General features: G+C 41.5%; 1 pseudogene; it reads right to left on the reverse strand.

Moving 5' to 3' along the window:
* Positions 1-1,533: 1,533 nt before the first annotated feature.
* On the reverse strand, positions 1,534-3,553 carry LOC127162217 (putative nuclease HARBI1; annotated as a pseudogene).
* Between the last annotated feature and the right edge of the window lie 17,712 nt (positions 3,554-21,265).

The following is a 21,265-nucleotide window of genomic DNA, read 5'->3' on the forward strand; positions in this document are numbered from 1 at the left end:
AACAAAGCGCCGAGACCTTTTCTTTTCCAAGTTCATCAGGGGGCTGTTCCATAAAAGCCGCTTAGAAAAGCGGGGATTAAAGTCCAAAACCTGACTTGAATGAGCCGAGCTAAACATCCGCGCTTAAATTGGTTCCATAACAGTAAGTTGAGGATCATGTGATCTTACTAATTTGAGTCAGGTTTAAATAGTCTAGATAATTGCGCGTGCACGCCATTGTTTAAAAGTCCTGAAAAGTCGAGCATGGGTCAATCGATTTACTGTGGGCTACCATGGCAACAAAAGGAAAAGATAGAGCAGCGATGTTCACGGCAACGGAACAGCGTTTGCTATTGGAAACATATGAAGAATTTAAAGATGTCATCACCAAAAAAGGCAATACAGCGGCAATAAATAAAGCAAGAGAGAAAGGTTGGCAGGAAATTGCTGATCGTCTCAATGCGTAAGTAGCGGTGTAAACTATTTAAAATACTTTATCAACACTTTAATCAATGCCAGCTTTAAGTTACAAATATTCAGGTTTTTTTTTTTTTTTTTTTTTTTTTTTTAATTGCAGCAACCAAAAAGAAGACTGAGGTTGCTGGCACTGGGGGAGGGCCACCACCAGCCAGCTTCACTCCTGCAGAGGAGCTGGCTTTGGAAATTAATAAAGGGAGGCCCGTCCTTGAGGGAATAGAGGGGGGGACATCATCTAAAATGATATCACGTAGTATAAGGAGTGAGTATATAAAAGGTGTGTGTGTGTTTTATTATCATCATTCCCTCCTGACTAACTGATTTCCTCCTTCCTTAGGCATTGTAAGCCTAAGTACATCATAGCAGTAATGTCACGTAGAGGTACTTGTGCTACTGTAATGGTGCATTTTGGTAAAAAAAATATATTTTTTCTATCATGTTTGATTTTATAGTGACAAAAGATTCTGTATGCTTTATGGATCCACCAGACATCATATTGCCTGTGAGTATGAGACCTTTTAAATCAGCCATGTAAGCTAATGAGTTTAACTGAGTTTAATCAGTGATCACAGGGAGAAGGCCCATCAGTTGAGGAGGATGAGGAGACTGTGTCTGTATGTTCAAAGAGGCCTGAGGTAGTCACAGGTTCCATGCGATACTGTATTGAATATTAAAAAGTGTACTTGTGTGATAAAATGATCATAATGTGTTTTCAGGATGCTGACACTGTTCTAGAGCCCTCTCAGTCTGGGACCACATGTGACAAAGTGAGTATTAAGAAATGAAAACAATGTGCCAAGAGTATTCAATGAAATAACTTAAATCTATGTTGCTACAGAACCCAGAAAACATAAAAGGAGTGTATAAACGCTACCTCCTTAAACAAATGGAAGCTATTGATATCGACATCCAGTATAAAAAACTGAAGATGAGGAAGTTGGAGCTGGAAATTCAACAGCTACAGAAAAATGCAAGTAGAACTACCATTTTTAAAAAAAGGAAAAGAAAAAAAAAACATTACCTTTTTGATCACTTTCCACAACATTTATTTGTGTGTTATCACCCCTAACAGGCAGATTCACTCTGAATAAAGACAAATCACATTAAATACTTTGACTTCTGTGTGTTTGTTCAACTAAAGAGAAAGTTGAGGGGCCAGTGGAAAATTTTAAAGGCTACACATGGTTTAGACCATATTAAGCAAAATAATTATTTGCATATGTGTCTCGTATAAGTCTGCCTGTTTCGTTTTCTTCCAATACTGCTTCATTGCCCCAGTCTTCCTCTTCAACAATCCTTGGTTGCCTCTCTCTCCTCAGACAAGCAATGTTATGTTACACAAGCAACTACAATGTCACATGCCCTAGGTGGAGTCACTCTGAGGTGCTTCAGGCACTGGAACCTTGACTTTATTAGCCCCAATGCCATCACTATACGACCTCTTGTGCGTGCATGGGCAATGTTGTAGCGGTGCTGTGCCTCTGTCTGGGGCTCCTGATAGGGAGTCAAGAGGTAAGGCAGGCATGGGTATTGAAGGATTACAAATTTAAGAAACTGTTTAAAATATGCTGATCCTACGTTCTGACATAGCATCACGTGAAAACCTAAGGTGCAGTACATTGTATTTAGCATTTAAGGTAAATATGATGACATCAGACAAATGATTCTCTCAAGCAAAGTTTGTAGCAAGAGGTTCCTGCCAGTTCCTGTTCTCTTATTGTAAGTCTAATGAGCCAGATAACTGAGATGTTCACCTTTTGTTTGTAATGGCTCTTGGTACCTCTGCCCAGTCTTTGAGTAGTTATGATGATTGGATTAGGACTGGTGTAAATGGTGCAGGCTGCTATACCTGAATACTTCATTTGCATGCTTTGTTTGGGGTTGTCACCCAGGTGCTTTGTCTCCAGATCTAAGCACTGCCCCCTAAATGTATATAAACTACAATGTATCACTGCCTTAAGACGACTTTTTGAAGACTGCAGTGCAGAGCAGCGAGTATCTGAATAAAGAGAAACTTCTGCTTCAAGATATCCAAAAACGTCTCCTGGTCTCTAAGAAAAAAATTCACAACAGTATCCCTTGTCTCCCAGCAAAACTCCTGAGAATTCTCCTGCATAGACAGAATGAATGAATATATATAGATATATAATGTAGTTTTTTTCTTCTTCTTCTTTTTTTTTTGTAAGACTTTTTGCGATTTAAGTGATTACTAGCATACCTCTTGCTAGTTGCTGGTAGAGAGATGAGGCTCTAAAGATTCTGGAGTCATGCACAGAGCCTGGCCATTTGGCCTCTACATTTGTGATGATGCAATCTGCATCACTAATCATCTAAAATAAATTAAACCTGTAGGTCACTACATTTTAATTGCAATGAACTAAACACTGGTGCCCAGCTTAGTACAGAACACTCAGTGCTAGAGCATAGCCTTCAATATCATCTCAGTGGGACCGTACCTGTACATTGATGCTGTGTACTGATTTCCTATTCACAAAGTCCGCTTCATGTGGACCAGACGGACACTTAATACGCACATGGGTGCAGTCCAATGCACCGATAACATTTGGGAAACCTAGGAAAATTATTTGTTTGTTTTAAAAATGTCCCATGTAAAATCAACAGTCAAGAAATATTTCCATGTTTTATAGAGTTATTTGAACTTACCAGCTATTCCATAAAAGTCATGTTTAATGGTACGAATAGCTTTGTGGCCAGGGAATGTGATGAACACATTGAGTAGTCTTTTTAAAGAAAGGTACACAGTTCGTACAGAGCGGCAAACTGATGCTTTGCTGATATTCTCTGCATCTCCAACTGTATACAAAAATGTTCCACTGGCAAAAAAGCAAAGTGCAATGCACACCGTCCGTGGGACTGTGAGCGCTCTGTTGCGGCGTGTATTATTTTCAATGTGTGGGCTTAGTAATCTACAAATATATGCAATCCCATCTCTTGAGAACCTATATCGCTCATACAGGTAGCTGTCATTAAAAGCCAATGGGTCTGACCTGTCTCTGAAAGTTCTCTCTCTTTGAAATGCCCTCCGCAAGACTATAGCTCCCTCATCCACCACCTCATCTATGAAAGGACACGCCATAGTTAAGTTTGGAAATGAGTTCAGCTCCCTATTTATATACTTTTAATTAATTAATTACCAAACTCATTAACCAAACTCACCAATTAAACACACAAGTTTTGAACATTTCTTAGTGTATTTATACCTTATAATTTCTTACATTTATTAGTAAAGTACATTTCCTTATTTATTTATTTAAAAAAAAAAATTATTAATAGTGGTTAAGTAAAATAAAATGACATTGAATTACCAGCAGGTGAGTATAAATGGTATGTTCGTTAAGCCTGAACTCAGATTTAGCCTGACAGTTAGCCTGCCCCGGACCAGGTTAATTTGCCAGCATAAGTTGCCGGGGTAACTGAGTTTGAACTTTTTTAAGTTTAATTTATGAAACCGAATCTACCAAAAGTAAGCCTGACTAACCGAAATAAGCCTGGCTTATACTCTAATCTTGGTTTATGGAACAGCCCCCTGGGCTACTTGTCCTTTCTGGAAAAAGATGCGCTATGAGGAATAAGAATTCAGAGGAAGAACACGACGTGACACACGGCGCGATCCATCAGAGGAGATATTTACGTAAGTCTTTGTTTTATTAGCCTGCTTGCGTTAGTTGTTATTGTGTTACTGTGACATAACTTGTACACATTTTACTAGTTAAGACTTTTTTTCAAACTATAATTCATGATTACAGCAAGTGAAACATCATGAAGTATGTTTCATTTCATTGCATCAAAATGTCTCACGACGCCAGGATGTTTTTTAACGTTCTATACAATAGAAAACGATGCAATATAAAGATAATAGTGTTTACACTTACGCTTAACAATAATAATATAGTTTCCCAAATATAAAACGTATTTGTATTGTATAATACATACAAAGCATGCTTATGTTTATGACTTAAAGATCATATTATTTAGTTATTTATTTGTCGTATAACAATAGGATGCAATATGAGTGTTTACATTGAGTGTATGTTTAGACCATGTTTATCAATACTCTGTTCTCGAATAGATGTTTAACGTGAAAAACAATAATTATTACTTATGTATAGATATAAAATGTCCTTTTTGCGTTAGTACAAATGCGCGAGTCTATGGCTACAAACTCATACGCTATATATATATATATATATATATATATATATATGTATGTATATATATGTATGTATATATATGTATATATATATATATATATATATATATGCTCCTGATATTAACATGCTCACAGATGTTTTTCTTATGTTGTTTGTTTTTAGTGAGCTGATACCTGCACAACAGATGAATCCTGCTGTCTGTCAAACTGAGAGCGCTGTAGTAACATCAGATGTTCAACTACACATATTCTAGTGTAAAAAAAAAGTTCCTTGACTACTGATGATGAGTTTAGAGATATCAGGTATGATTTACTTTTTTCACTTGTTGAACAGAATTCAGAAAACACAGAAACTACACAAAGTCTTTTCACATCTCTGTGGTTAGATCAGGGTGTTCAGTTGTGTGTATTTGACCTAAAAATAATCTAAAACTCCATTCTTTGAATCTCTCATTGTTTCTTACCTGACAGTCACAGTGTCATTGATGGGCCATTAGGGAGGGCTCTTTGTCTCTCAGGTGTGAATTGCTAAATATTCATGGGTCATTGCCACTCCTTCGCATATTCCCTTTCGATCACAAAACATGTCTTAGAAAATTTACATAAATATATTGTTTTCTCTGAATGAGTGAACGAGATGATTTTCACATCATTTTGTTGAAAAAACTCTAGCCTACCGCATCCAGTTCTCAAAATTCTTGTGAACTAATGTTCTGAATGTGTTTCATGGCCTTATTTCAGTGACTTAAAAATGTTAGTTTTTCACTAACCACCCATAAACGTTGTTTTCTCAAAAACACAAACATGTACATTCATTCTTATGTCACGAATCTGGTCGTGTCCTGCTGTCCGCTCACCACCAGATGTCACTCTCACCCCATTATCACACTTTGACTGTTGTACTACACCCCAGACTACATTCCTCATCAGCCATTGCACCTCATCCGCGACCAATCAGCGGCGCTATAAAAGCCCCGGTCTTTCCCCTTGCAAACCACGGAGTATTGTGAGTTGTTACTGTTGTGTTTCCATTGTTAGCATTTCCTAGTTTCCTTGTTTCTAGTTCCAAGTTTCTAGTTCTTTGTTCTCTCGCCTGGCTCCCCCGTTTTTCGACTGTTCGCCGCCTGCCTTTTTGGACTATCTATCGTTATTGGATTATTCTCTTCGTCTTGCCTGTTATATACCTGTCTGCTCCTGTTTTGACCCTGCCTGTATGACCATGTCTTTGTCTCGTCCTAATAAAAGCTTGCAAGTGGATCCGCTTGCCTCTCGTCTTTCACTCCGCGTTACAGAATACTCCGTCACCACAGGATCCAGCAGCTTCACCCCCGGACATTCAGATATGGACACAGACAGAATTCTTTTCAGGATAAAACAAGGACCATGCACACTAGAACAACACATCCGTGAGTTTCTGGCCATTGCCAATTATTCCACCCTCCCGGACTGCACAATTATTGAGATCTTTTGTGATGGCATAAATAAGCCTTTAAAGGCGAGGCTGAGACGCGAGGGTCCGCGCTCATCTCTGGCTGCATTTTTGAACTTTGCGTTGTCGTGTGTGGGTTCGCCATGCACCGTGGGGGTCGCAGAGAGGGAACGCGACAACACGGTAAAGGCGACCGCGCGTCCCACCCACAGGTTGGCGGTCATGCCGGAGCACGATCCCACAAACACGTTTGCCGCCTGGATCGCTCGTGAAATGGCGGCCGTGCAGGAGCGCGCTCAAGCAATGGCGACGGCTGCGGAGAGCGCTCCTCTAATTGCGGCGACAGCTGCGCCCGTTCACAAGATGGCGGCCGCGTAGGAGCGCGTTCATGATACAGCAGCGACAACAGAGCCCGTGCACAAAATGGCGGCGACTGCGGTGCCCATTTGCAAGATGGCGGCGAAAACAGAGCTCTGTCACGTCACAGCTGCCATATCAGAGCCATATAAAGTTGCAGCGGCATTTCCTGAGTCAAGTCAAGTTTCCAAGTCAAGCCAAGTTGCAGCTGTGTTTCCTGAGTCAAGTCAAGTTTCCGAGTCAAGTCAAGTTGCAGCTGCGTTTCCTGAGTCAAGTCAAGTTTCCAAGTCAAGTCAAGTTGCAGCTGTGTTTCCTGAGTCAAGTCAAGTTTCCAAGTCAAGCCAAGTTGCAGCTGTATTTCCTGAGTCAAGTCAAGTTTCCAAGTCAAGTCAAGTTGCAGCGGTGTTTCCTGCATCAAGTCAAGTCAGAGCTGCTCTTCCTAAGGCAAGTCAAGTTAAAGCTGTGTTTCCAGTGTCAGGTCAAGCTACTACTGTGGTTCCTGTGTCAAGTCAAATTACAGCTGTCACTTCTGTCTCAAGTCAAGTTACAGCCATCATTCCCGAGTCAAGCACTGTCAAGATGGCTGCCACGCCAGAGCCACTGCACAAGATGGCTGCCACGCCAGAGCCACTGCACAAGATGGCTGCCACGCCAGAGCCCTGTCACGTCACAGCTGCCATATCAGAGCCATATAAAGTTGCAGCGGCATTTCCTGAGTCAAGTCAAGTTTCCAAGTCAAGCCAAGTTGCAGCTGTGTTTCCTGAGTCAAGTCAAGTTTCCGAGTCAAGTCAAGTTGCAGCTGCGTTTCCTGAGTCAAGTCAAGTTTCCAAGTCAAGTCAAGTTGCAGCTGTGTTTCCTGAGTCAAGTCAAGTTTCCAAGTCAAGCCAAGTTGCAGCTGTGTTTCCTGAGTCAAGTCAAGTTTCCAAGTCAAGTCAAGTTGCAGCGGTGTTTCCTGCATCAAGTCAAGTCAGAGCTGCTCTTCCTAAGGCAAGTCAAGTTAAAGCTGTGTTTCCAGTGTCAGGTCAAGCTACTACTGTGGTTCCTGTGTCAAGTCAAATTACAGCTGTCACTTCTGTCTCAAGTCAAGTTACAGCCATCATTCCCGAGTCAAGCACTGTCAAGATGGCTGCCACGCCAGAGCCACTGCACAAGATGGCTGCCACGCCAGAGCCACTGCACAAGATGGCTGCCACGCCAGAGCCACTGCACAAGATGGCCGCCACGCCAGAGCCACTGCACAAGATGGCCGTCACCCCACAGCCTGTTCACAAGATGGCCGCCATCCCCAAGCCTGTTCACAAGATGGCCGCTGTCTCCAAGCCATGCCACAAGATGGCCGCCATCCCAGAACCTGTGGTCAGCACCCGGACGCCACCTGTGGTCATGATGGCCCACGTGCTGGACACACCCCTAATGACGGTATGGGCAGCTAAAGTGGCGCTCCTTCATGTCGCGGCGGCTACCCCTGAGTCAAGTCAAGACACAGAGTCAGGTCAAGCCAGAGCTGTCGTTCTCCATGAGTCAAGCCAGGTCACAGCTGTCGTTCTCCATGAGTCAAGCCAAGTCACAGCTGTTCCCCACGAGTCAAGTCACGTTACAGTTGTTGTTCCTGAGTCAAGCCATGTTGTTCATGAGTCAAGTCCCGTTACAGCGGATCTCCATGAGCCAAGCCAGGTTACCGCAGATCCTCATGAGCCAAGTCAAGCTGCTGCTGTTATTCCAGAGCCAAGTCAAGCTTCAGCCGCTGCTCCAGAGTCAAGTCAGGCTACAGCTCAAGCTGCCAAGTCCAGTCAAGCTGCCAAGTCCAGTCAAGCTGCCAAGTCCAGTCAAGCTTCCAGGTCCAGCAACGTCAAGGCTGTTGTTCCTGAGCTAAGTAAAGTCATTATTAATCTTCACAAGCCAAGTGAAGTCAGGGCCGCTCCTCCTGAGTCAAGCAAGGTCACAGCCGTGGTTCCTGAGTCAAGTAAGGTCATTGATCTTCACAAGCCAAGGGTTACTTTATTCTGTCTGCCTCCTCTGTCCCTGTTCTCCCCAGGTCCCAGTCCATTATGCAGGTTCCTGCTCAGCCCTGGAGGGCCCTGGCGCCCCCTGTTCTGCCCTGGAGGGCCTCGGCGCCTCCTGCTCTGCATCCGGTTCCGTCCTGGAAGGTCCCGGTGCCTCCTGCTCAGCCCTGGAGGGCTCCTGCCCCTCCTGCTCTTCTGTTTATCTACTCTATCCCTGCTCTCCCCAGGTCCCAGCCCATGACGCAGGTCCCTGCTCTGCCCTGGAGGGCCCCGGCGCCTCTTGCTCTGCCTCCTGTTCTGTCCTGGAGGGCTCCTGCGCCTCCTGCTCCGCCCTGGCGGGCTCCTGCGCCTCCTGCTCCGCCCTGGAGGGCTCCTGTGCCTCCTGCTCCGCCCTGGAGAGCTCCGGCGTCTCTGGCTCCACCCTGAAGGGCTCCTGCGCCTCCTGTTCCGCCTCCGGCTCCGCCCTGGAGGGCTCCTGCTCCACCTCCGCCCTGGAGGGCTCCTGCGCCTCCTGCTCCGCCCTGGAGGGATCCTGCGCCTCCTGCTCCGCCTCCGGCTCCGCCCTGGAGGGTTCCGGCGCCTCCTGCTCTGCCCTGGAGGGCTTCCTCCCTACCGGTTCTGCCTCAGTCTCCTGGCCCTCCCACCGCTCCCCAGGACTGTTTTGCTGTTGGAGCGTCTGCATTTCCTAGTTTCCTTGTTTCTAGTTCCAAGTTCCAAGTTCCTAGTTCTAACCTAGGTGTGCTATTTGATGGTAATCTTTCCTTTGAAAACCACATCTCTAGTATTTGCAAAACTGCATTTTTCCATCTCAAAAATATATCTAAACTACGACCTATGCTATCAATGTCAAATGCTGAAACATTAATTCATGCGTTTATGACCTCACGGTTAGATTATTGTAATGCTTTATTGGGTGGTTGTTCTGCTCGCTTAATAAACAAACTCCAGCTGGTCCAAAATGCAGCAGCTAGAGTTCTTACTAGAACCAAAAAGTATGATCATATTAGCCCGGTTCTGTCTACACTGCACTGGCTCCCTATTAAACATCGTATAGATTTTAAAATCTTGCTAATTACTTATAAAGCCCTGAATGGTTTAGCTCCCCAGTACCTGAGTGAGCTCTTATCGCATTATAGTCCCTCACGTCCGCTGCGTTCTCAAAACTCTGGCAATTTGATAATACAGAGAATATCAAAATCAACCGCGGGCGGCAGATCTTTTTCTTATTTAGCGCCCAAACTCTGGAACAATCTACCCTACAATGTTCGGGACGCAGACACACTCTGTCAGTTTAAATCTAGATTAAAGACCCATCTCTTTAACCTTGCTTACACATAACAAATCCACATTCTTATAATTCAAATCCGTTAAGGATTGTTAGGCTGCACTAATTAGGTCAACCGGAACCGGGAACACTTCCCATAACACCCGATGTACTCGGTGCATCGTCAGAAGAATGGCATCTACGCTAATATTAGTCTGTTTCTCTCTTATTCCGAGGTCACATTAACCACCAGATCCAGTCCGTATCCAGATCAGATGGTCACTGCAGTCCCCCGGATCCAGTCCGAACCCAGCCCAGACGGTGGATCAGCACCTAGAGACGACCTCTACAGCCCTGAATGTCAGCGGAGTCCACATCAACTAGATGAGCCCCAGAGACGGATCCACATTAAAGACCACATCACCTAGACGGCTGTCGGCACAAGACCACGGGAACTTTGGCCAGAGGAGAACTGGCCCCCCGACTGAGCCTGGTTTCTCCCAAGGTTTTTTTCTCCATTTGGATGGAGTTTTGGAGTTTTGGTTCCTTGCCGCTGTCGCCTCTGGCTTGCTTAGTTGGGGACACTTTCTCTTAACACAATATTGCATTTTATTTTATTGTTTTTGATTAACTACCTTTACCTATAATGTGAGTGTTTAATGTTGCCTTTGGCATTGTTGATGTACTGTTTCCTATTTAATACTGTACAGCCGCCTTGTCACAATTCTGTATTGTTAAAGGCGGTATATAAATAAAGGTGACTTGACTTGACTTGACTTCTTTGTTCTCTTGCCTGGCTCCCCCGTTTTTCGACTGTTCGCTGCCTGCCTTTTCGGACTATCTATCGTTATTGGATTATTCTCTTCATCTTGCCTGTTATATACTTGTCTGCTCCTGTTTTGACCCTGCCTGTACGACCATGTCTTTGTCTCGTCCTAATAAAAGCTCGCAAGTGGATCCGCTCGCCTCTCGTCTTTCACTCCGCGTTACAGCTTACATATTATTGTAGCCTAGTTTGTGCTGATTACAGTGTAGCCAGACTTTAGCCATGAATATGTTTTTAAGATACTGAAAAAAGCACAAATGTCAGGGCATGTCAAAACTTCTCCAGGGCCCCAAAACACCCTCAGACCCCAGAGGGTTAAAATTGGAAGCTGTGCAGCCAGTGGTCTAAGTGTTCCTTTTTCTCTTCCCTGTTCCCATTTTCCTCCATCAAATAAAGACTCCTCCTCTTCACTTTCTTCCTCTTTACTGTCTAATAGCTTACTTTTATCTCTTGCCAATTTATCTGCATCTTGTATTAATTTTTCTGTTTCTTTGATTTTCCTCCCTATTTCTGCTTCTGTAGCTTCTGCTTGTTCCTCAATTTCCTTATCTTTTCTTCTCACCTCTTCTAATGCTTCCTCTCTGGTTAATTTTCCTTCACAGTGTGTTTTCATTTTTTCTAATGCTATGCGTGCCTGTTTATAACAATCTAAAGGTAAATATTTCTCATTCTTTTTACCCAGTTGCTTTTTTGGTTTTACATCCAACCCTGTTTGCTTTTCTTCCAACTCTATTTGTCCTTCCATCTGCATTTCTCCTGTAACTTATACAGTTCCCTTGAGTATTGGAAACTGTCCTTCTGGGGGCAGATAAGGGGGTGGTCAGTGCTACAGGAATGGGAAACTGTTTCCATCTGTTATCCTGCAGGCTGTTTGTGACCATCAGGGCTGCTTTAGTGCTCCGTCACAGCCCACTGTACAGTAGGTCAGTGTACCCCTCTCCAGGGCACTTTATTTTGGCAGACGGAGGGTACCCATGTATCTGACACCAACACTCCCTACAACAGGCCAGTACAAGGTGTGGGAGCCCAGTGTTTTAATGTCCATCATTCCAGAGTGCGTTCCATTATAGAGCATGCTTTTGGGATGATGAAGACCAGGTTCAGGACCAACTTCCTGCAATCACTGGAGGTGCACCACACCTTTGTACCTTACGTAAGTGAACTACATAGACATTTTTAAAGGTGCAATAGAAAAAATCCATGCCCCCTGAATGCATGAACACACACAGACTAAACTACCACAGACAACAGGTGTGTTCGACTTGAACTACGGCTACAGACGGCGATCAACAAGAGCAACCAAGAGCAGTCGTGGGTGGAGTTGAAAATGGAGGAGTCAAGTCGGACACTTTTTGCTCTCATTAGTGAAGCTCTCACGGTGTTTGCAAGCACTATCACAGATGAAGTGAATTAAATGCAATATTTGTCAAATACACAGACTTTTCAAAAGCGTTTTCATGAGCAACAGAAACACGTTTCATATACTGATTAATACAGCGCCATCTGAACAAGAATAATGTTCAACATAAACATATACTATTTAAATACTAATAAAGTGGGCATATATAGGAAGAGTTTGGTTCCAAAACGCGACAAACACTGTTTTTTTACAAAATTGAGTTGCTGCCAAAATCAGTATTGTATCTGGTCAGTATTGAAAAGGCAGTTTTTAATTTTACGCAAAATGCGATATCTGGCATGTTATTCAGTCATGTTTTCTCCCTTTTTCCCAAAGCGAGACAAATGCCAGTCTCCCTTCTCTGCAAAATGCCATGCATCCGCTCAGCCAATCACAGCGGAGCATTTCACACACTGTAAGCAGTAGAGGTGGCGCTTTGAATACACCCCACATCGTAGTTTTCAACGCTGAGTGATGTATCACAGACATATCTGACGAATCCTTTCATAAAGTGTAGAGAGAGTGTAAATAAGAGATTCATTGTGCCGTGTATAGAGTTTCGTTAATTATAAATTTGTGAGATTGTGATGATGAACTAAGATGAGTGATGTCTTTTAATGATTTTTAAGGGAGTTTGTAAATGAGATATTGATTTAATAGAACAGTTAAATAAACAAGAAGTTAATATTAAGTGACTTAACACTATTGCCTGATTTTGCTCTATTTCATCATCAAAAATAGTTTGAAACAAAGTCACAACAAATCAAATGAATGATATGAATCAGAAATTAAATCAGTGACTTACCACCACCTACTGGCAGTATTCATTTTTATTTTTATCTGCTTTTTAGTTATTAAAATCATTTAATATTTCTATGTTCAAAATCGTATATTTAAAACATTAATCTTAACAAGAGTTTATGAATTTCATTGCACTTATGCCATCTCTTTCCATCACTTATACTTTCTCTAAAAAGAAAAGAAAGCGTGGACCCCTAATGGATTTATTGAATTTTGGGAAAAAATAATCAGTTTCTATAATAAATCTTTGAAAAATCTAAATTTGGATTTTAATTTTTAATGTTACTATAACCTAAAGATGCTATGTGAAAGTTTAAAACAGAAAATATTGGTTTTCATCTTACCACTTTCTTGGTAAAGAAAACACATTTTTACTCAAATTAATCAAAATGGATTTATAGTGTATGTCACACCCCTGTGGACTGTTTCTGTGGTTTCTCCTTGTGTATGCCCTTATTTGGTCTTTCCTATTCTGTTTTCAATTACTATGTCATTGTTTACCCGATCACACCTGTCCTCCTCTGATTAGCCTGTGTATTTAAGTTTGGTTGAGTTCCCCGTTTGGTTGTCGGTTATTGTAAGTCACTCCATATCTTTAAGTCATTCTAACGTCTTTTCAGTTGTGTTGCGTGTGGATTTTCTGCTGTTCCTGTTCGTTCCTGTTCCATTGTTTGGATTATAATAATAAACTGCATGTTCCTGATTTCCTCGTCCCTACTCCTCATCCCCGCACATGACGCCTTGTGACAGAATAACCGACCCAAAAACAAGATGTTCTGGGCTGAAGAATTTTTGATGAACATTCAGCAGGCAAAGAGGCCATTGGAGCAGTACGGAGAGGAATTCCTGAGTGTAGTACACCTGGTGAGTTGGAGCGATGCGATGATTAACGCGGGTTTTCAGATGGGGCTAAAAGATGACCAGTTGTTCAGTTCTGTAACTCCTGACGATTGCTGCAGACCCGTAGCGGAATTTATCAACTACGTCCTTACTCTTTGTAATTCCAATTTCTATGTCGATGTGGAAGATTCTAATCTTCCCCGTCCAGACCTCCTTCATCTCTGCTGGTCCCGTCCAGACCTCCTTCATCTCTGCTGGTCCTGTCCAGACCTCCCAAGTCTTCGCTGGGCCCGTCCAGTCGTCCAGAGCCCGAGCGCCCTCCAGAGCCGGCGCCTCCCGTCCTGTACTCTCCCGGGCTGACAATACCCTAAGTTCCCCCAAGAAAATTTTGGGGGGGCTACCCCCCTGACCAGGACTGTGTACTTGGCCATGGCTCCCCGAGCTCCCTGATCCGCCATGGCCGTCCGGACTGTGTACTCAGCCATGGCTTCCCAAACTCCCTGACCCACCATGGCCATCTGGACTGTGTACTCGGCCATGCTCCCCGAGCTCCCTGATCCGCCATGGCCGTCAGGACTGTGTACTCGGCCATGGCTTCCTGAGCTCCCTCATCCTCCATGGCCGCCTGGACTATTTACTTGACCATGGCTGATCCTCCATGGCATCCCGGACTGTACGCTCCACTATGGCTCCCCGAGCTCCCTGATCCGCCCTGGAGGCATACCACCTCTCCCTCCTGTGTCTGCCCTGCACCAGCCTCCAGGGCTCCAGGGTTGTCACATTTGTCCACATACAGAGCGAGAAAAAATGTACACAGGCAAGCATCCAACTCAGGTCACAAAAAGAAAGGAAATAAATAAAACAAAGAGAGACACATGTTGGTAGAGTGATTCATCCCTTTACCTTTCCAGAATGTACAGACACCCGTTATGCACATGCGCAGTGGTCAGTCTGACACAAAACTACCGTAAATGCTCTAGCAGCATTACAACATCACGTCATTAACAACAACAACAACAACAACAACAACAACACCACCACAATGAATACCAGCAAAGATGTGTGTATTAACTTGCTTACTTTGTATTTTTTATTTAGATTTATTTTCTCCCTTTTTCTGGCCTGCAAGTGAGTAACCTTCCCCAGCAGGCCCATTTTCTCCACAATTGTCCTAAAACAAGAGAAAACAGAAACCATTATATAAAAATATTAAAACAGGGGTGCAATCTTAATATTAGACACAGCAGGACATGCATACAAAATACTTAAATGCTCAAGTTAAACCATTTGTATACATACAGTATCTTGCATGACAGCACTACAAAAACACAAAGTGAAAGACTATTGCCTTATATACTGGATGTGTTATTGTTTGTGGGCTTTATGTAGGGTATGGCCGCATGATAAATAACAATAAATCGCAATGATATCACAATTGATATTAGGCAAAAGCTGCAATATTTATGTGCACATCTTGTCAGTGAAGCATGGTTCAGTGATCAGTAGTAAATCTCCATCCTAAGACCAGAGTGCAATCTCGTATGTAAATGCCAAATACACCCCGCAGAAGAAATCCAGGAAATCCCGATCACTGCAGCTGAATGAACAGATGATTTAACGGGTTTCATTGATTCATCATGACTAATAAACACAGGTCTATGACAATATATGATTTTTCTGTGTGTTCTTATTATAATTCTTATTATAATTTTAATTATAATAAAGTATATGATAATGCAATGCTAATCGACAGTATTCTAAGCAGTGATACAGGCTATGAAATATCTTGTGAACCTTATTTTGTGTAAGAAGCCACATCATCTCACCGAAGAATTTATTTCAAACACTCGACTGACGTTATGAAGTGAGTTTGGAGTAAAAAAAATGTTATTAAATGTGGTATTTTCACATGCTTTCAGAAGGAGCAGCATTTACTACACAGGCCCGTCGTTCACTGAGAAGCTACACAAACAACTTTTTTAACGCAGTGCAGTTTCATAATATTGATGAATTATGAACACAGTTTTGCGTAGCTTGTCAGCGAACAACAGCTCTGTGTAGTGAATGTTGCTCTATCTGAAAGCACACACATAATGGAGATTTACTACTGATTACAGAACCGGCTTTATTGACAAGATGCATATGAGTATTGCATGCGATTTATCCCGCAGTCCTAGTGTAGGGTGACGGCTAATTGTTATAATACACAGGAGACCATAGTGGAAAGATTACAAATGGTCTGTTGCCTTACCTCCAAGCTACACTGGTCAAGTTTTTGGTAAAATCAATGGCCAGTACATAAATGGTTGTTCTCATCCCTCGTTTTAAAAAAAGTGAGTTGTCTGCTCATTGCTTTCTAAAACAATATCAATTTTAGAAGAAATTTAGCCTCAGACCACCTAACAAATTAAGTCTCGCAGAGGTAACAAGTTCACATTTTTTAAGAAAGACCCCTGCCTTTTAACACTTGTTTCGCTAGGTAAATAAGTTAATTAAAATGCAACACTAACAAATTTGAATTTCTCAGCCACCACTAAATTCTCACCATCACGTTCTTCAAATATAAATATCATTGTCACCTCGCATTCGAACTGCAGCAGCCTTTGGCTCACTGCAATGATGCAATCGACCTTCAAAAGCAGCCTTCAGAGGGTGTATCATGAATTGGTACATAGTGCTGCTGTAATGCAATCGCACTTCAAATGCGGTCTTCGAAGACTTTTTTTCAAATGCTGTCCTTTTTTTTTTAAGTTTCAACTTTTCTTGATCAGAATTCTGTAAAAAAAAAAAAAACCTTTTCTTCAGTGAATTTAGAAGACTTATTGGGACAGACAAGGTTGTTGCTACATTAGTAAGAGATGCTATGATCTAAATTCTTTACACCTTACCCCAGATGGTGCATTTCCACTGGCATGTAACGAGTGCGGCGAAGTGAGCATTTTCAATTCATTCCTATGAAAGTTGACCTTAAACGGTGTATTATGGGATTGAAAGCAGCACGGAGAAAGTGTTGAGAGCGTCAAAATGGTTGGGCCTTAGAGTTAGGGTTGACGTATGTTCCCGAGTGTTTGCGGAACTGGTGGATTATTGAGCTGAAATCACATATCATTAAACATGTCATGCAAAAGTAAATGCACTTTGTATGCTTTCATTATATACTACGGCGCCCTAGATGATGCCAATAGAGTGTTTCGTTTGTGAATTGCCGTTAAAAGAAGGAGATAAAATGCAAACGGGGTGTAAACATTGTTTTCAGAGGCATGCTCTGAATTTCACATGCCCCAAAGCAGTGGCATTGTAGTGTTGCTGGCGACACTGAGCGTAGCTTTGACACTGTAGTGGAAACGCACCATAAGAGTGAAATTTCTTTCTTCCCATTATTTTTCACTCAGTTTGATGTAATCTGAAATTTCAATTCCTTTCCTCCATATCTTTACACCACACCATTCCTAGTATTTTAATGGCTTTGTCTTGATTTTTCCAAATCAAAATTTTGCTTAGGTTCTGACCAGTCTATATCTGTTCATTTTCATTCCAGTAGCTATCATAAAACATTACATAACTATAATGCTGATTATTCATGAGTAGAAGGGTGAGGTTGTCCATATAAAGTGATAAGGGTGCCAGTTCTTTAGATCAGATTATAGCCTTTCTTTAATAACAAGGAAATAATACCCTGTCTTTGTCAGGGGGAAAATTCCTGGATTAAAACTTTCTTTAAACATTGCCAGCATTGTCTCTCTTTGTAACATGTATGTTTTGTGTTTCCATTGTGTTGTGGGTTTGACCTCGTTTTCCTGTGTTCAATTAGTTCATTGTGTCCACCTGTTGTATTGTTAATTACCTCATTAGTTCATTGGTTTGGTTCATCCTTATAAGTCCTCAGTTCTCCATCAGTGTTGGTTAGTTGTTGTTCATGTTGATATGTAATTAATTTCTGGCTCCAGTATTTTTATTAAAATATATTTCCTAGTGTTAATCATTGTCTTTGTGATAAGTATTATATGAGCTATGACATTCAATTTCTATCCTTTTTTTTCCCCCCTCATTCATCAATAACTGATTTGGAAAAAAATAGCAAGTGCATTTGTCATTTGATACAATATGTTGTATTCTACTTTTTATTTGAAAAAAAATCTAATTTGGTCAGTATAAACTTACTCTTTGAATCTCATGATATTGTCGGTAAAATTAAAACATAAATGAGCCGTATTATAGAATTGCAGTTTCTTTTGATATGATTTATAAACTGAGGCTTTTTATTCTTTCACCCTCTTTTATGAAGAACTTTAGCATCATCTCAAAAGAATGTTGGGTGTACTTGAGAATTCAACATTGTTAACTGAGATGAAATAAAGAATCCATTCTGAAATAAGTACAGCCATTAGACCAACTGTACCCCGGCGTATCTACTTTATGTTGACCTTGTCGATCTGTGGGGAAATATACATTAATCACACAAAAATAAATACTGTCTAATTTTACATCATTACATATTAATCTCCCATCTAGAGCTTCTTAGGGCGGTTTCTCGGACAGAGATTAAGATTGGTCCTAGACTAAAATTGCCCTTTAAACCAGATTAACAGAAATCTGCTTTCTCTGCAATGGTTTTAACTAGTCTTAGACTTAAGCCGGGCTCACACTACAGGATTTTTAGCCCGATTTTGCCCCGATTTTCCCCTCCTTAGAATCGGAGCAAAAATCTTGTCGAGCACCTCGATCGATCCCGATGTTTGGCTCAAATTATCTGGTAATGTGAGACCCTCACAGATCGAATCTTACACCTCCCGGTCTGCTCTCACACAAATCAGGGCCGCCCCGATCATATCAAACATGTTTGATTATTCAGGATTTTAAATCGGGATGATAACGGCTATGATTACATCAGTACTTTCACAACAGCCAATGCGCGACCGCAAAACAGCTGCTGTACGGTCCATTGGATAGTGGAGATGGAGGAAACTGCTGCTTATGTTTTTGTAGTAACACTGTCTGTATAATATGTTGAAAACATACTACAACCCCATGGAGCAAGGAAAGCAATGCTCCATGCGGCCCGGGTCCGACCCGAGCCCATCTTTTTTCCCCTTCTCTTAGAAGGGGCATAAAATGGCTTATACTACTGTTTTAGCAATTAAAATAGTTCAGTTTTGTATGTAATGGCAAAGTGATTATATATATATTTTTTTTAATTAAGTTAATTTAGAAAAACCTTTGGAGCATTTATATATATATATATATATATATATATATATATATATTTTATATATATATATATATATATATATATATCCTTTGTGAGCATAAATATATAGTGTGAGCATATATATATATATATATATATATATGCTCACACTACAGGATTATATATAATATTATAAAATATATATATATTAATTAAATTATTTAAAAATATATAATTAATTAAATTATATATATAATTTAATTAACGACCAAGCGGTCAGCTGCAGACAGTGAGTTCATATGTTTAATCAGTTTTGCCTTCTCAAATCACAACCTGCCTAAAGTAAAATCTATAGATATAAAACAGTTAAAGCATATAACAGTTAACTAACATTTAAAAAAAAAAAAAAAAAAAAAAAAAACACATTTGTAAACATTAGTTGCTGAAATGGCAATCTGTTGCGTAAGATCACGTGAAGCGCTCCCTCCGTCATGATAATCTTAATAATATCTTGTAGTGTGTGATGTGCCACAATTTTCAAATCTTGTAGTGTGTGCATGTTTAAGATTTCAGGGAAGATAATCTGCCACAATTCTCCTTATGTGTGCACTGCAACCAGATTTCATAAACGGTTAGGCTTTAATAAATCCTGTAGTGTGAAGCCGGCTTTAACTGACTGACTAATATATTACTTTACAGGCATTATGGGCTTGTACTTTTAAGTCCATAATATAAATTTGCAGTTTATAGCTGGTCTGTGGTTTTACACTGCTGTTATGTTGTAAGACTTCATATTATTTAAGGTGAGCTTAAAGGGTGCACTACTATGAAAATCACACAGCTTCAGAGTGGAAAAAAATGTATAATTTCATTATTTATTTATTTATTTATTTATTTATTTATTTATATATATGTATATGTATATGTATATGTATATGTATGTGTGTGTGTGTGTGTGTGTGTGTGTGTGTGTGTGTGTGTGTGTATATATATGTATGTGTATATATATATATATGTATGTATATGTATATTTTGTTAATAATAGTTGATCATATTAAAATATGTATGAACTTAATAGATGACCTAAATTATTTATTTGCAAAATCTTGTCATTTTAATAGATAAAAAAAAACATGAAATGTATTACAAATTGTAAGCTCAGTGTGCTCTCTTTAAGCTCTTTCACATTGAACATCTATGTAAATACATAAACAGACTTTAAATATTTACTGATGGTTGTCACTTTGTTAATCTTTATAAAAGTATTAACAACTTATTTTCACAGCTTTAGGATAACAAAATCTATGCATAACTATAGTTTATGCCTAAAGATGAAAGAAGCATATCATCCATTCAAAGAAGCAGCCATCAAAAACCTGTCGTATCTGTCCAGGAAAAAAAAAAAAACGACTAAAGGCTGGGGGAATACTGAGACATGAAAAGACCTGAGGGGAAGATGGTAGCCCACTATCGGACGCAGCAACAGACTTCTCCTTCTAGTCTGAACACAGCAACACAAAAGCCAGGTCTGCCTGCTCCAGAGGCAGCGATTGCAAGTTCACCACCTGATCTCAAAAAGGAGTGGTGGGAACCTTGGGCACATAACTGGGCTGGGGTCTCAAGGTAACATGAGAATCAGCCAGACCAAAGTCTAGGCACGATTCGTTGACCAAGAATGCATGCACCACTCTCTTGATGGAAGTGAGCGCAATCAGGAGCGATGTCTTGAGAGACAGATATTTCAGCTCAACTTAATCAAGCAACTCAAAGGGATGCCTCCATAGTCCTAAAAGGACCACAGCTAGCTCCCAAGAGGGAATGAGGTGCTACCTGAAAGGATTTAGTCTCCTTGCACCTCTCAGGAACTGAATGATTAGGTGATGCTTCCCCAGGGATGAACCATCCCCTGCATCATGGTGGGCCGTGATGGCAGCAAGATGCACCTTCAAAGTGGAGGGGGACAGCCTCTGTTCCAGCTTTTTTTGCAGGAAGAAAAACACCACACTAGTCAAGCATCTCTGAGGGTCCTCTCGGCGAGAGGAACACCATTCAATAAACAGACCCCACTTCAGAGCAAAGGCCTGCCTTGTAGAGGGGGCCCTAGCCTTAGTGATATCTACCATGGCCTGGGGAAGGCCAAAGAGATCTACCACATCCCATCCAGAAGCCAGACGTGCAGGTTCCAGCTGGTGCCCATTCCCTGAGAAAGAAGGTCCTTCCTTAGGGGTATTCCCTCAGCGAGTGGCAGTCGCGAGGAGCATGAGGTCGGCAAACTAAGTTTAGGTGGGCCAATACGGCACAACCAGCAGAATCTCCTTTTCATCCTCCCTGATCTTGCACATGGTCTGTGATTAGAAGGCTCACTGAGGGAAAGGCGTACTTAAGTAAGCCTTGGATCCAGCTGTGTACCAGCGAGTCCATGCCAAGGGGAGCCTTGGCCATGCAATCCTGGGAAGCAAACAGGTCTACCTGGGCTTCCCCGAATAGACTTCAGATGAGCTGGACCACCTGGGGGTGGAGTCTCCATTCTC

The sequence above is a fragment of the Labeo rohita genome, unplaced genomic scaffold (genome assembly GCF_022985175.1).
Source record: "Labeo rohita strain BAU-BD-2019 unplaced genomic scaffold, IGBB_LRoh.1.0 scaffold_86, whole genome shotgun sequence".
NCBI classification, from domain to species: Eukaryota; Metazoa; Chordata; class Actinopteri; order Cypriniformes; family Cyprinidae; genus Labeo; species Labeo rohita.